The sequence below is a fragment of the Mauremys mutica genome, chromosome 2, assembly GCF_020497125.1.
Source record: "Mauremys mutica isolate MM-2020 ecotype Southern chromosome 2, ASM2049712v1, whole genome shotgun sequence".
Lineage (NCBI taxonomy): Eukaryota > Metazoa > Chordata > Testudines > Geoemydidae > Mauremys > Mauremys mutica.
The window spans coordinates 87,236,207-87,248,513 of NC_059073.1; the positions used below are offsets into that span (position 1 = coordinate 87,236,207).

The 12,307-nt window shown below is 43.0% G+C and overlaps 1 protein-coding gene across 3 annotated transcripts in view; it reads right to left on the reverse strand.

Moving 5' to 3' along the window:
- The window catches only part of LPIN2 (lipin 2), a 68,507-nt gene extending 67,666 nt beyond the window's left edge, over positions 1–841 (reverse strand). Inside the window, exon 1 of one of the 3 annotated variants that reach the window (XM_045003686.1) lies at positions 654–841. The gene's annotated coding sequence lies outside the window, so the exon portion shown is untranslated. The remainder of the gene's footprint in view (positions 1–653) is intronic. The other 2 variants (XM_045003685.1, XM_045003684.1) reach the window with 2 other exon arrangements.
- Between the last annotated feature and the right edge of the window lie 11,466 nt (positions 842–12,307).

Consider the following 12,307-nt stretch of genomic DNA (forward strand, 5'->3'; position numbering starts at 1 on the left):
CAGGGCGAGTGCACGCCAACTGATTCAGAACTTCGCCCTCTGCTACACAACAGACATAACCAGGAAAACCAAGACAAAAATGCCCCGCAGCTAAACAAGTTCAACAACTTCCGCCTAAGAGGCGCACGGGTGCAAAGGGCAGGGGCTGGCAGGTGTTTGGGGTCAGTATGTTTCAAATCCTCGTTCCGTTATGTGGCATGTTTAGGCCGGGCTCCCAGCACGCTTCACGCGGATACGTGCCAGGCGCCGAGGCTCGCCCCGCACCCCACCCCAGGTCCCTCCGCCGGAGAGCCGGGGTGCGGGGCCCCTATCACACTCCTGCTGCTCCGGCTCCACCGGCCTCGGCTTCCCGGGGGGTCTCTCCCCGACAGACCCGCCCCCAGCCCCAGCGGAGCGCGCGCGGGCGGCTCTGACTCCCGCCACGGCGGCTCGCCCGGGGCGGCGGCGGCGGCACCGTGATGAGGTGGCAGCCGGTCCTGTCCCCCCAGCGGCCAGGGAGAGGCCGGGAGCCGCAGGCGCTGCCCGGGGCACCGCGGAGGCGGGAGGTTTGGCCGCATCCAGCCCTTCCCCCCCCCCGGGCTCGTTGGGGGTTGCGGGCGTGAGGACCCCCAGCCCCCGCCGGGCGCCGGGGCAAAGCCCGGGCCTCCGCTTACCTCCTGCCGAGGAGCAGTGGTTGGGGGCGAGCGGAGCGGAGCGTCGGTTGCCCCGGGAGCCGTGAAGCAGGCGCGCGTGCGCACTGAAGCGGGGGAAGGGGGATTCCGTGTCCCCGAGCCCAGCCAGCTCCACTCCGCTGAGCCGCCGCCGCCTCGCCCCACGTGACCCCGCTCCCTGGCGAATCGGCTCTGCGGCTCTCAGCTGGGGCGCGCGCCCGGCCGGATTGGAGCTTTGCCGCCTCTGCGACGTGCAGGCGGCAGGGCCACGGGCCAATTAGCGACAGCAGCACCGGGGGGAGGGGCGAGCAACATGAGTGTGCGCGTGTCTCAGCGCCGTCCTGCAGCCCTCGGCCTCCTGGCTCCATGTGCTGTGTGTGGGCAAGCCGCGGTGTGTTCAGCGCCGCCGCCGCCGCCGCCGCTGACTGGCGTCGTGTCTGTCTCCGTGCCTTACGGCTGTTAACGCGTGTGTCTCCCAGTGCATCGCTGCTTATCCCGGGGTGTGTGTCTGTCTGTTGGCTACTCTGCAGAAGTATGTTTCCATTGCATTATCATGACTGCTGCAGATCCGCTCTCTGGACAAAAAATGTGTCTATGTCCATTTCCGTACTTTTGCAAAGTACCAAAGCTCAGGGGGAGTGTGCGGGGCGGGGACGGACAGAGAGACTCTCTCTCCTCTGTGCTTGTAGTAACAGCCATTCTAGGGGTTGTATTTGTTTTTAGCTCCCACATTAGTTCTCTTACTGGTGGTGGGGAGTTTGCGCAAGGGCAATGGGTAGGCTGTTAGCTGTGGCCTTTGTGTAATTATTTAAACTTTTAGTTGTTATATCATTAGTGATGGGCCTTGCTGCCTTCCTGGTAATTCTGGGAAAATATGCTCTCCTTCAGCACCACCACTGTTTCTGCCCGAAGTTTCTCATTCTTCTCCATCCCCATTTTTCTCTTTCTTTCTCTTGCCTTCTCTCCACCTGGCGTTTCCCTCCCCGCAGCAGCTCCTAATCCCCTTCCCATTTGTAAAAGTAGCCACTGGAATCAGAGGATTCTGACCCCACTGTCTTGTATCTTTTGCAGCCTTGACTCAGTTGACAATACTATGCCCAGCAAATAAAGTTCATTTTCTTACCAACACTCCTGTGTGACACACTTTTTCTATGTCATAGATTTCACTCCCACCCATTTCCTCATCCCCATCTGTTACAGGCAATAAAATATTTTAATGCTTACATTTTTAGTGTCATCATTTGTTATGCTTTATTAACACCCAATGAGATGAAAAGTAGGGAATAGTAGAGTTCACACTTCTCAGAGCTGTTCGTTCAGACTGTCTACACTTGATTCATACTGTGAAAGTTATCTTTGCAGCCATGAGGGGCTTGGATTTTTTTTAATGAAAACTTAGGTTCTATAGAATCTGAACTTGTCAAGCAAACCAGGTAAATACCTCAAGTGAGCTGGATGTTTCACACCACTGGTTTAGAATTCAGTGAAGCTAGTTAGTTATTTGTATTATGATAGTGCCCACAGGCCCAACTGAGACTAGAGCCCTGTTTTGCTAGGCACTGTACATACATATAGTAAGAGACAGTCCCTGCCCCAAATATCTTTCAGTTTAGACAAGACATACAAAAGATGAAAGGGGAAACAGGCAGAGAGAGGTGAAATTATTTACTCAAGTTGACACAGCAGGTCAGTGACAGAAGTGGAAATACAGCCCAGGTCTCCAATGTTCTATAGACTAGACCTGCTGCCTCTTTATTTTAATGTAGATTTTTTAAACCAATAAATGATCAGATTTTTGTAAAGAATGGATTTCATTCCATTTAGGTGAAGGACCATTTTGATATTTACCTGTGGTTTTTACATTTACATTTGTGTGACATCACAAAATTGGGTATTTTGCATAATATTCAACACAAGACAGCAGTCACTGCTAGAAAATGATATGCTAGGACAGTGATCTATGGGTAGGGAAAGCCTTACTACAGTGGGGAGGCAAATGCTCTCTGAATCTCAGCTTATAGGCTTCTTGCATATCTTTTGTACATGCAGAAGTCCCACACAGCTAAGAGACTTGACTTCTGGTTTGACTTCTGCATGTCTTACAACAAATGGCCTGGAAAGATATGTCAACATACTTTAATTATTCGTGACTTGTGTGTTTCTCATTGTTATTTAAAAAAAATTTGGACACAGAACTGAAATCTGTTCCCTTCACCATGCACACACACTGATTTTTGATTGTAGATTGTTTATAGTATTTATTTAGAAAACATACACAGAATTGCATAGGCTATGCAAATATATACACATTTTAAAGTTATAGATCAAATTTCAAGCCTAATTCTTCTTGATAATGTTGCTTTTTCACATCAGCAATTGAATCAATGCTGGAAAACTTTATGGGTCAGATTCTACCCCCTAGATACACACTTGCAATTCTCACTCAAGTTAGCAGGGTTAATGTTCACTCCTTCACTGCTACACAAATATGCCTGTTTCAGCTGCTGCAGTTTTCTAAAGAAGCACTCATTTGAACAGAATGTCAGCTAAGACCCAGCTATATTTTAATAATATCTTTCCTGAACATATGGTATCTGGGAACTAAGATTTAAAGATGTTAAATACATTCATCCTAACTTAAGTCAGGTTTCCCCTCCATTACTCTTTGTTATGTTCCTTATTTGATGTCTTAATTCAACTTTGGATAAGGGCAAAATAAGCATGTTAGTGTTTGTCCCCATAACAATATTTTCTTCCTCGATCCATGATATCTTTGCTGCACACAACAGAAGGAGCTTTTCCAGTTAAGAGGAATCTCCTTTCTGGCACCAGAAAGGTTTAACTGCTTCTTCCCCGCTACAAAAAATAAACCCTTCTTCTTTATGTTCTCAAAATGAAATCTGAAGATAGAGCTTATTATAACATTAAACCAAATCCAGCAGCTGACTGACTGCTCAGATGGCAGAAAAATCTTTACTGGCAGGTGGTGTCACTTTAACTGATAATTCAGCCCTTCCATTTCAGTCTGTGACACAGATCACTCCGGCATTCTGAACAAACCACTACCAAAACCTTAGTCAGGCCTAAAGAAACCAAAGATGTTTTATTTGGCTGTTGCCCACTTCAGGCAGGATACCGCCTGCCTCTACAGGCAAGTCATCAGTAGCAAATCAAAAGGACAATAGTCCCACATCAGAGCTATCTTCTCTGAGGGAGGCTCTGGCAGGCAGCCTTCTTTTATGCCATTTCCTGCCCCAGCTAGGCCTCTCCCACAGAGTGAGAGCTGAAGGTCTGCTCTCCTTCCTAGTCAGTCCCTAGCTGAGCTGTGATCCACACCTCCCCCCTTATCTCCCTTCCCCACAAGCCTGAGCCCTACAGTAGGTGTAGCAGAGTGGGGCTGAGTCCACAGCTGCTCATTAACCTTTTCCTGGCACCTGTGTTGTACACGCTATCAAACAGCTCCAGAAAAGAGGGTCCTGATAATAGGGAAATCCATTTCAGAACAGTAGGTGGGATCTGTGAAGGGACTTAGGCATTACAAGGCTGAGCATCATGTTGTCTAGTTAATCACAGGAAACTGCGATCCACAAAGCTAAGTTAGGCGCCTAGGCTCCCTATACAGTGGATGGGAAGAGATAGGTCTCAGACAGCCATCTACAAAAGCCAGCACCCTAGGCAAGGAGCCACCTAAGCTAGCCATTGTGAGATGCCAACAACAGGGATGTGTGCTAATCCCCATCCTTCTGTCAGCGATAAGTGCCTAAGTCCAGGCTGCAGGGAAGCACCTAGTTCTGTTTAGCAATCTACGAATGGGAACCTGCTGCCTCTAGTCAGACAGCACAGGCTCCTAGAGATGTTTCATGAGGGAATAAGTTAGGAACTTACCTCACACCACACAAAAAAGGGTAGGTAGTACCTACTTTAACTGTTGGTCCAGTGGTCTGTGCACCCGCCTGGGCTATTGGAGACCTAGGTTCCAGTCCCCAACCCTGCTAGAGGGCAAGAAAGGATTTGGATGGGGGAGGCTATAGGATATGCTGATATGAGGCTCCCTCCATCTGCCCTATTGAAGTTGTTGCATTGTGGATAAAGAATGATTGGAGCAGGTGGACTGGACCCAGGGTACTCCATCTCTCAGGTGGGTACCATAACCACTGAGCTAGAGAGTGATTCTCACTGGCCTAGTGACTTATTTAAATATTTATCCACAATGGAACAATCACTGGGGGGAGGGCAGTGTTCCAGATCGCCTGGTAAGAGGAGAGTCAACATTCTTCTTGAATTCACCACCCAGTATTTTCCCCAATAAAATATTTAAAATAATGAGAAAACCATAAGTCTTAATAAGACCCTCACACTCAGGATTTTCAAATGCTGGTATGCTTAAAACAGGAAAAAGGCTGAAACTTTCCACTCCCTTGTCACTTTCTCCTTTCTCATCTTAACCTTGTTCTGGTTCTTTCCCACTCTGCTTTTATTATGAATAGATTTTGTAAGATGATTTTGAATGCAAAAACCTTTAAAGATGGAGATTTTAAAATGAATTTCACTCAGTTGGAATAGTTGTGTGAGTGGAGACATACTGGGGAATCAGTGGAGGAGACAGGAGATGGAGGGAAAGGGAGAAGGCAAGAGGATTAAGTGACAAGAGGGACTAGGGGGAAAAGAACGGCATGTGAAAGGTGCAAGAGGAAGAACATGTAAAGGGGACAAGACACAGACATAATGGAAGGAAAAAGTCACTGTAAGGAAGTATTTCTTTTGATGTCTCTCTTCCACTCCTTTATGTCTCTCTATTCTGAAGAGCCTCCTACGTTCCTTGTTCTCTTAATTCTTTTCAGCTGTGTAAGAACCTGAACAGAACCAAACAGTTTCTTCTTGAACATTTTCCTCTTTATGTTTTCTGTTGCTTTTTGCTCCTTTCTACATTCATAAACATCACTTTGCCTCAGTTCTCCACCACAGGGAAATCTGTGTGGAGGTTGTGTTTTTTCCCCAGCCATTCTAAGGAAATAGAAATGTAGCTTAAATGGAATATCATTTGTGTATTCAGTTTATAGCTGTTGTTCAGGGAGAAACTCTGATTTATGCTAATTAGTTTAAGTACTGTGCCTCAATTTGCAGCTGGCTGGCACAAAAAATAGGCCGTTTTGTATTATTAAATTAGGTTTTACCAGTCAGAGTCCATAGACAGAGCTTTCTTGATGACTGGTCAACAAATCTGGAACTCATTCCCACAAGACATCAGAAAATCAAAAACCATAGAGTCATCACTGGAGTGAAATGCAAAACCCAGTTCTACAGTCTAGGCTTCCCACAATAACACCACAAAAATAAATATTTATTTGTATGCATATAAACAAAGGACCAGACCCTCCTGACTGGACCATAGAAAAGAAAAATTCTCCATGCCTCCACTCTTCTGATCTTTAAAATGTACCCTTTAAAGTTTTGGGAGGTGATTGTATACCGCGGATGTCCAACATTCTCACTTTTTGTATCTGAACTACTCAGTGCCTATGTTGTTGAATCCAGTTGTTAGATCATCAGGAGATGAGTTTATGATAGGATTGTAAACTAGAATATGAAGAACACTGTGTGCAGAAAAGAGCTATTTAGATGATAAAAGGCATCCAAAAGCATTTAATGATCAGGATGTGTTTTCAAAATACAGTCACAGATAGGGTTGCCACCCATCCAGGTTTTACCCAGACAGTTTGGTTTTTTACTTCTGTGTCTGGGTGCCATTTAGGGTTGCCAGGTGTCCAGTTTTCAACCAAAAAGTCAGATAAAAAAGAGGACCTGGCTGTTTCCGGTCAGATGTACTGACCAGACACCAAAAGTCCAGTTACCATGAGGTGAGGGTAGGTGCCGGGTAATTAATCCATGCCAGGCCCTGTTCAGCCAGGGCCAACTCCTACCTACAGGCAGGCTCCTTGTCAGGCTGCAGCAGCTCCTGTGACATCCCCCAAGCAGAGGAATCCCAGCAGGATGGCGGGGGGACAGAGGGTGGTGGAGACGATCCAGCGAGGGAAGGGGGAGAGGAGCGAGCGACAGGAGCAGGACCTTGGGGGGAAGAAGGGGAGAAGGAGGTGGGGCCTTGGGAAGGGGTGGGGCAGGGAGCGGGACCTCGGGGATCTGGTTACCAGCAATTAGAAAGGTGGCAACGCTAGTCACAAATGTCTGTACCTGTCTGACTGCAGGATATAGAAATATTTCACTTTCTGTCATCATATAATGGACTGAAGACAAAAGAACAAAATTCCATGCTTTATCATGGATAATGGAACATATAATGAGCTCTCACATTAAAGATTCAAAACACAAGAAAAGTATGTATTCAATACCATGGTAAACTGAGTACACTGAACAGTTCTTTTATTTCAGTTTTATTGTAAGTAGTTTAGGGTCATGCAATCAGTTTTACAGAAACAAGATAAAAAGATAATTTATTTTTAAAAGCACTTTCTTGCCTATGTGAATGACACTAAGTTAGTAATTTAAATAATAATTTTAAAGATTTTATTTAATTATCACCATTTTTGCTGTATGTTTACCTTTTGCCTTTCACTTACCTCTGATAATGACACTAGACCGGTTAGCAAGTATGCCCTAACAGAATACGGTTGTGTCCGTGTTCTGAGCTTTGTAGAAGAATTCAAAACAAAACAAAACAGAAATCCTGATGTACACCTCTACCTGGATATAACACGACCTGATATAACACGAATTTGGATATAACGTGGTAAAGCAGTGGTCTGGGGAGGCGGGGCTGCGCACTCCGATGGATCAAAGCAAGTTCAATATAACGCGGTTTCACTTATAATGCGGTAAGATTTTTTGGCTCTCGAGGACAGTGTTATATCGAGGTAGAGGTGTATTTTCAGTGATAAAACAAAAAAACCCTCTCATTTTCTATTCAGCGTGGGCTTTGATAAAAACTGCAACAATCTATTTTGTTTTAAACCAAAACTTACAGGCCCAATCCTGCTTCATTTAAGTTAATAAAGAATTCTGTCATTGATATCCATAGCCTAACTTTGAGGCTTCCTCTACTTGAGAATGGCCATCAAATCAAACCTTCAAAGAACATTCAAGTCAATGGAAAGGCCCCTACTGACTTGAATAAGAGCTGGATCAGGCACTGAATGTAGGGTGACCAGATGTCCCAATTTAATAGGGACAGTCCCAGTATTTGAGGCTTTTTCTTATATAGAAGCTTATTACCTCCCACCTCCGTCCTGATTTTTCACACTTGCTGTCTGGTCACCCTAACTGAATGGCAAAAACCTGCATCATTGTTATATTTATCACTTATATAGCACCATAGATATTCATGGTACTCTGAAACAGGCAAAGACAAGTTCCCTGCTCTGAAGAGCTTTAAAGACCGATTCATAAGATTATGCAAGTTTCAAATAATCACAACAATAAAGAAGAGTTAAGAAGTATACAAAACAAGCAGCAAATGCCAATTTTTGCATAGCAGTGACATTTTGAAAGGGCAGAGTTTCTCTAGCTGCTCCTCTCTCACTCAATGATATAGTCATTATTTCTCCTCTGGACTAGTCACAATGTTTCTGCTGCTGTCAAAAGCCAATACATGCCTAACAATGTTTGTATCATTTGAGTTGCCATTAAAAAAATGTCATAGTGTAGAACCACTCCCTTCAGTGTTTCTGTATCAAACCAGTGTACACTAGCATATATGATTTGTCAGCCTGATTTGCCTGTGTGCTACTCCAGTTTTCTATTGATTTGAATGGAGTTACAATGATGTAAAACAGAAAGTAATACAGTAGTGAACCAGGCCCCAGGTGTCAAACAGTAACTGTGGCTGGTGGGAACAGTCTTAGCAATAGCTCAGTCTGAGATGTATGCATTCTTAGGGGTTGTTTTGTTTTGTTTTCTGTATTTATTGCTTAATCCATATTTTGCTGCGTGTTGTTTAGCATCAGAGGTGGCTCCAGGCACCAGCACGCCAAGCGTGTGCCTGGGGCAGCAAGCCACGGGGGGCACTCTGCCAGTCGCCGCAAGGGTGACAGGCAGGTTGCCTTCGGTGGCATGCCTGCGGAAGGTCCACTGGTCCCGCGACTTCGGCGGACCTCCCTCAGGCATGCCGCCGAATCCGTGGGACTGGGGACCTACCGCAGGCAAGCTGCCAAAGGCAGCCTGCCTGCCGTGCTTGGGGCAGCAAAATACCTAGAGCCGCCCCCTGTTTAGCATCTACTGGCAATTTGCTGTCTCTCAGAATGAATCACTCTGTATGGGTCATCCTAAGTTGTTCAAGTTCTGGTTTGTCTGATGACATCCACCTTGTTTACAGGAAAGTTGTTAGCATTGCCTGAGTGAAAACTTACTCAAATTGCCTCCAAAACAGGGCCCAATTTAACTACCATTTAAGTCACTAGGACTCACCATTGTTTTTAATGGGAGCTACATGGGACCATTGAATCCCTGTTCAGTAAGAAGCATCAAAGTATCAGCAAATGATTTAAACATTTTAAACTTTTCTTTCTTGAATATATTTCTGTACAATTTCATTAAAAATGGCTGGTATTTATGTTTTGCCATATTCCAAAATTTGTCATAGAACTTATACCCTGGAAATATGTTATGAACCTAATTCTTTTAATTGGATAATAATCCTCTGAACTAGCAGAGGAAAACCCAGAGGACTCCCCTAGGTAAAGCAAGTAGAATTTGGCCTTGAGGGTCTTAAAATCAATTAAAAACATTCCATAGAAATGTACAAAATTAAAAGGTATGAGTTATCCAAATACCAGTAACCACACACACACACACACACACACAAGTTAAAAATGATTAAGCTTGTGTTACAAATCAACAGAAGACATTTTGAATGCAATATTGTTCTTTTTACCTTGCTCTAGGCATCCACTTTTCAACTTCTGCCATTTTTATGCAAAGATAGCTAAGTAGCCAAAGATCTGAGATCCTTAGCACAAACTTGAATCACTGACTTATGTATGAATATTGTAATGCTGTAAAGCATGATGATTAGTATGCATTGGTCTAACCCTTCTACATAGCTCTATACAATGTGTGCCTTTTGCAGAGTAGTAAATATGATGCTTCTTGACAGGATATATCATAAGGTGTTCTAACATGCCTGTGATTGTGCTATTGCATAGAATCATTTTATCAAAGCCTGAATCACTGGACAGCCAGATACATTCTAAAGAATACTGCAATGTATTTAATCAATGATATTAAGATGTGAATGTACACTAAAAAAACCTACAACTCATTGCATGTGAAGCCATTACATGGGTAATAAGCAGAATTAGGAGGTCTTTCTATAAACATATTATGGAGATGCTAAATCCCATGGAAGTTCAACACAAGATCGATATCTATTTCATAATAAAATCGTTACACACATACAGTAACATCATAGTTTTATTCAAGTGTTTGTTTCCACTGATTTCTCTCCCTGTCTAATCAAGCTTCCTGGGGGATGAAGAATTATTTCTGGTACTGTTGACTTCACATCACCCTCCTTTGCTGCTTGCCCGCTTCCATCTTGATCATCTCCCTCTTCCACAATCAGGATTTCATTTGGATCAGGTGTCTCTTCTGTAGCAATAATCTCTTCTACATGTGGCTTAACAAAATCTGATTTAGGAGAAGTAATACAGATTCTCACATATTTACTCTGCTTGACATAACACAAAGGCATGTAGAGTGTTGATTTGTTTTAACTTTGTTTATGACCTTTTGCTCTTCCTTTCCCTCTTCCCACACCTATTTAAGGAGGTTCTGCACTAGAACTCATGTTGTAATTTTATATAGAGAGCCTAAAGTGAACTTTGTCCCTTTATGGACATGTAAGTAAACAGATCCATGCCTAAAGAGTCTGTATACTAAGGGACAGAACCTGAAAACATTTACTCACAGAAGAAAATTGGCCAAGATTTTCTAAAGTGACTCGTCATTTTGGGTGCTTAACTTGAGACACCAAAAGGGGCCTGATTTTCTGAAAGTGTGGAGCACCCAGCCCTCTGAAAACCAGGCATCTCAAGTTAGGCATGCTAAACACTTGTCACTTTTGAAAATCTTGCCTATTATATGTATATGTGGTTTAAGAACTCACATCTAGGAAGTAATGATCTGCATGGACTTCTAAGAGCACAATGTCAGACTTATTTTTCTTCTTGGAGCTGCACCCGTATAAATGAAGGAGCTCTTACCTTCTTTCTCCCCTTCATTGTGATAATTATTTGTGGCAGTTGCTTTTTTCCTTTTAGCTATAGTCATTGTATTTAGATTAGGTCCCTGCACATCAGCATCATGCATAACCATGCCAATCTGTGCCATCGCAGGAGTCACAATCACCTATACCAAAGCAAGAACAAAGAATGCACAAGCAAGAAATGCAGACGCATCAGAAATTCCCTTTTAAACAGCAGTGATAGAACCCCTATAATCAGTATATTTAGAAATGGGTATCAGCCTAAATTCTTCATCCAGATATACATGCACAATGTCTGTTGAAGTGAAGAGGCACAGACTTTGGCCCTTATTTAGTAGATGATCAGTGTATCTAATTAATGCTCTCCATTACACCATTCATAATGGGAATATTCCTCTGTAGCTCTGTCAAATATATGGAGGAATGATGGGGACAGATTTTTGGAGAGAAAACAAAATTCTGCAAGAAAAATTAAACTATTAAAAATATATGGTACTTGCAAGAAATAAGAAAGATTAGTTCATCTACTACTCCAATGAGAAATGGCCAAACTATGCTCTCAGCTACACCTCTGAAATCCTATTGATTTCACTGATGATGCAAAAGTGTAACTTGAAGCAGGTTTCGTCAATTGTGCATTATAATTCTAGTGTAAGTTCTGGGGCCCAAATGGAATGATGTAATTATCAGCTTTCAATTGGCTTCATGTCATATTACGTGAAAGTATCAAATTCATTGGCAACATTTGTATTTAAAAAGGTTATTCATGGCATATTAAACAATGAGGCTACTTTCCCTGCTTTCATTTTGAAAATAAAAAGTAAAGAGCACTTTTACTTAGTTTAGTATATAGAAATTCTGTGTAAACAAAGTTCCAGTTGATCTTTTTAATTCTTTAAGCCTTCATCCAAAGCATTTACGCATCTGCTTAAACTTTAAGCTTGTTAGTTGTTCCATTGAAACCAGGGGATTACTTGTGCTTAAAGTTAAGCACATACTTAAATTCTTTGGTGGACCAGACCTACCAGACAAATCCTGCTTGCCTTACTTATATAAGTGTTGCAATTGAAGTCAGTTACTGCATAAACAGACAGATTTTGCTTTGGATGGATAAATTCAAAATCTTCAACCTTTCATAGAAATTAGTCAAAATGTTACTAATCTAGTGCAAAAATGACCTACATCAATATTGATAAATGCATTAAAATTTGTCCTGTTATCTGAGCCATACAGAATTTAGTAATTTCAGTTCACAAAGGTTTGCACAATCCCTTCTCTTCAGTTTTGATATACAGGGGATTTGTGCCCCTTGAGTGTCACTTTTATGCTGATTTCTTAGCAATCTATTAGAAACTGCAAGTTCTGCAGGATTTCAAACAGAAGTCAGCCTAGGTTAATTCAAAATGTCTGTCAAGGTCATGAATCTTTTGGAGAGAACCTG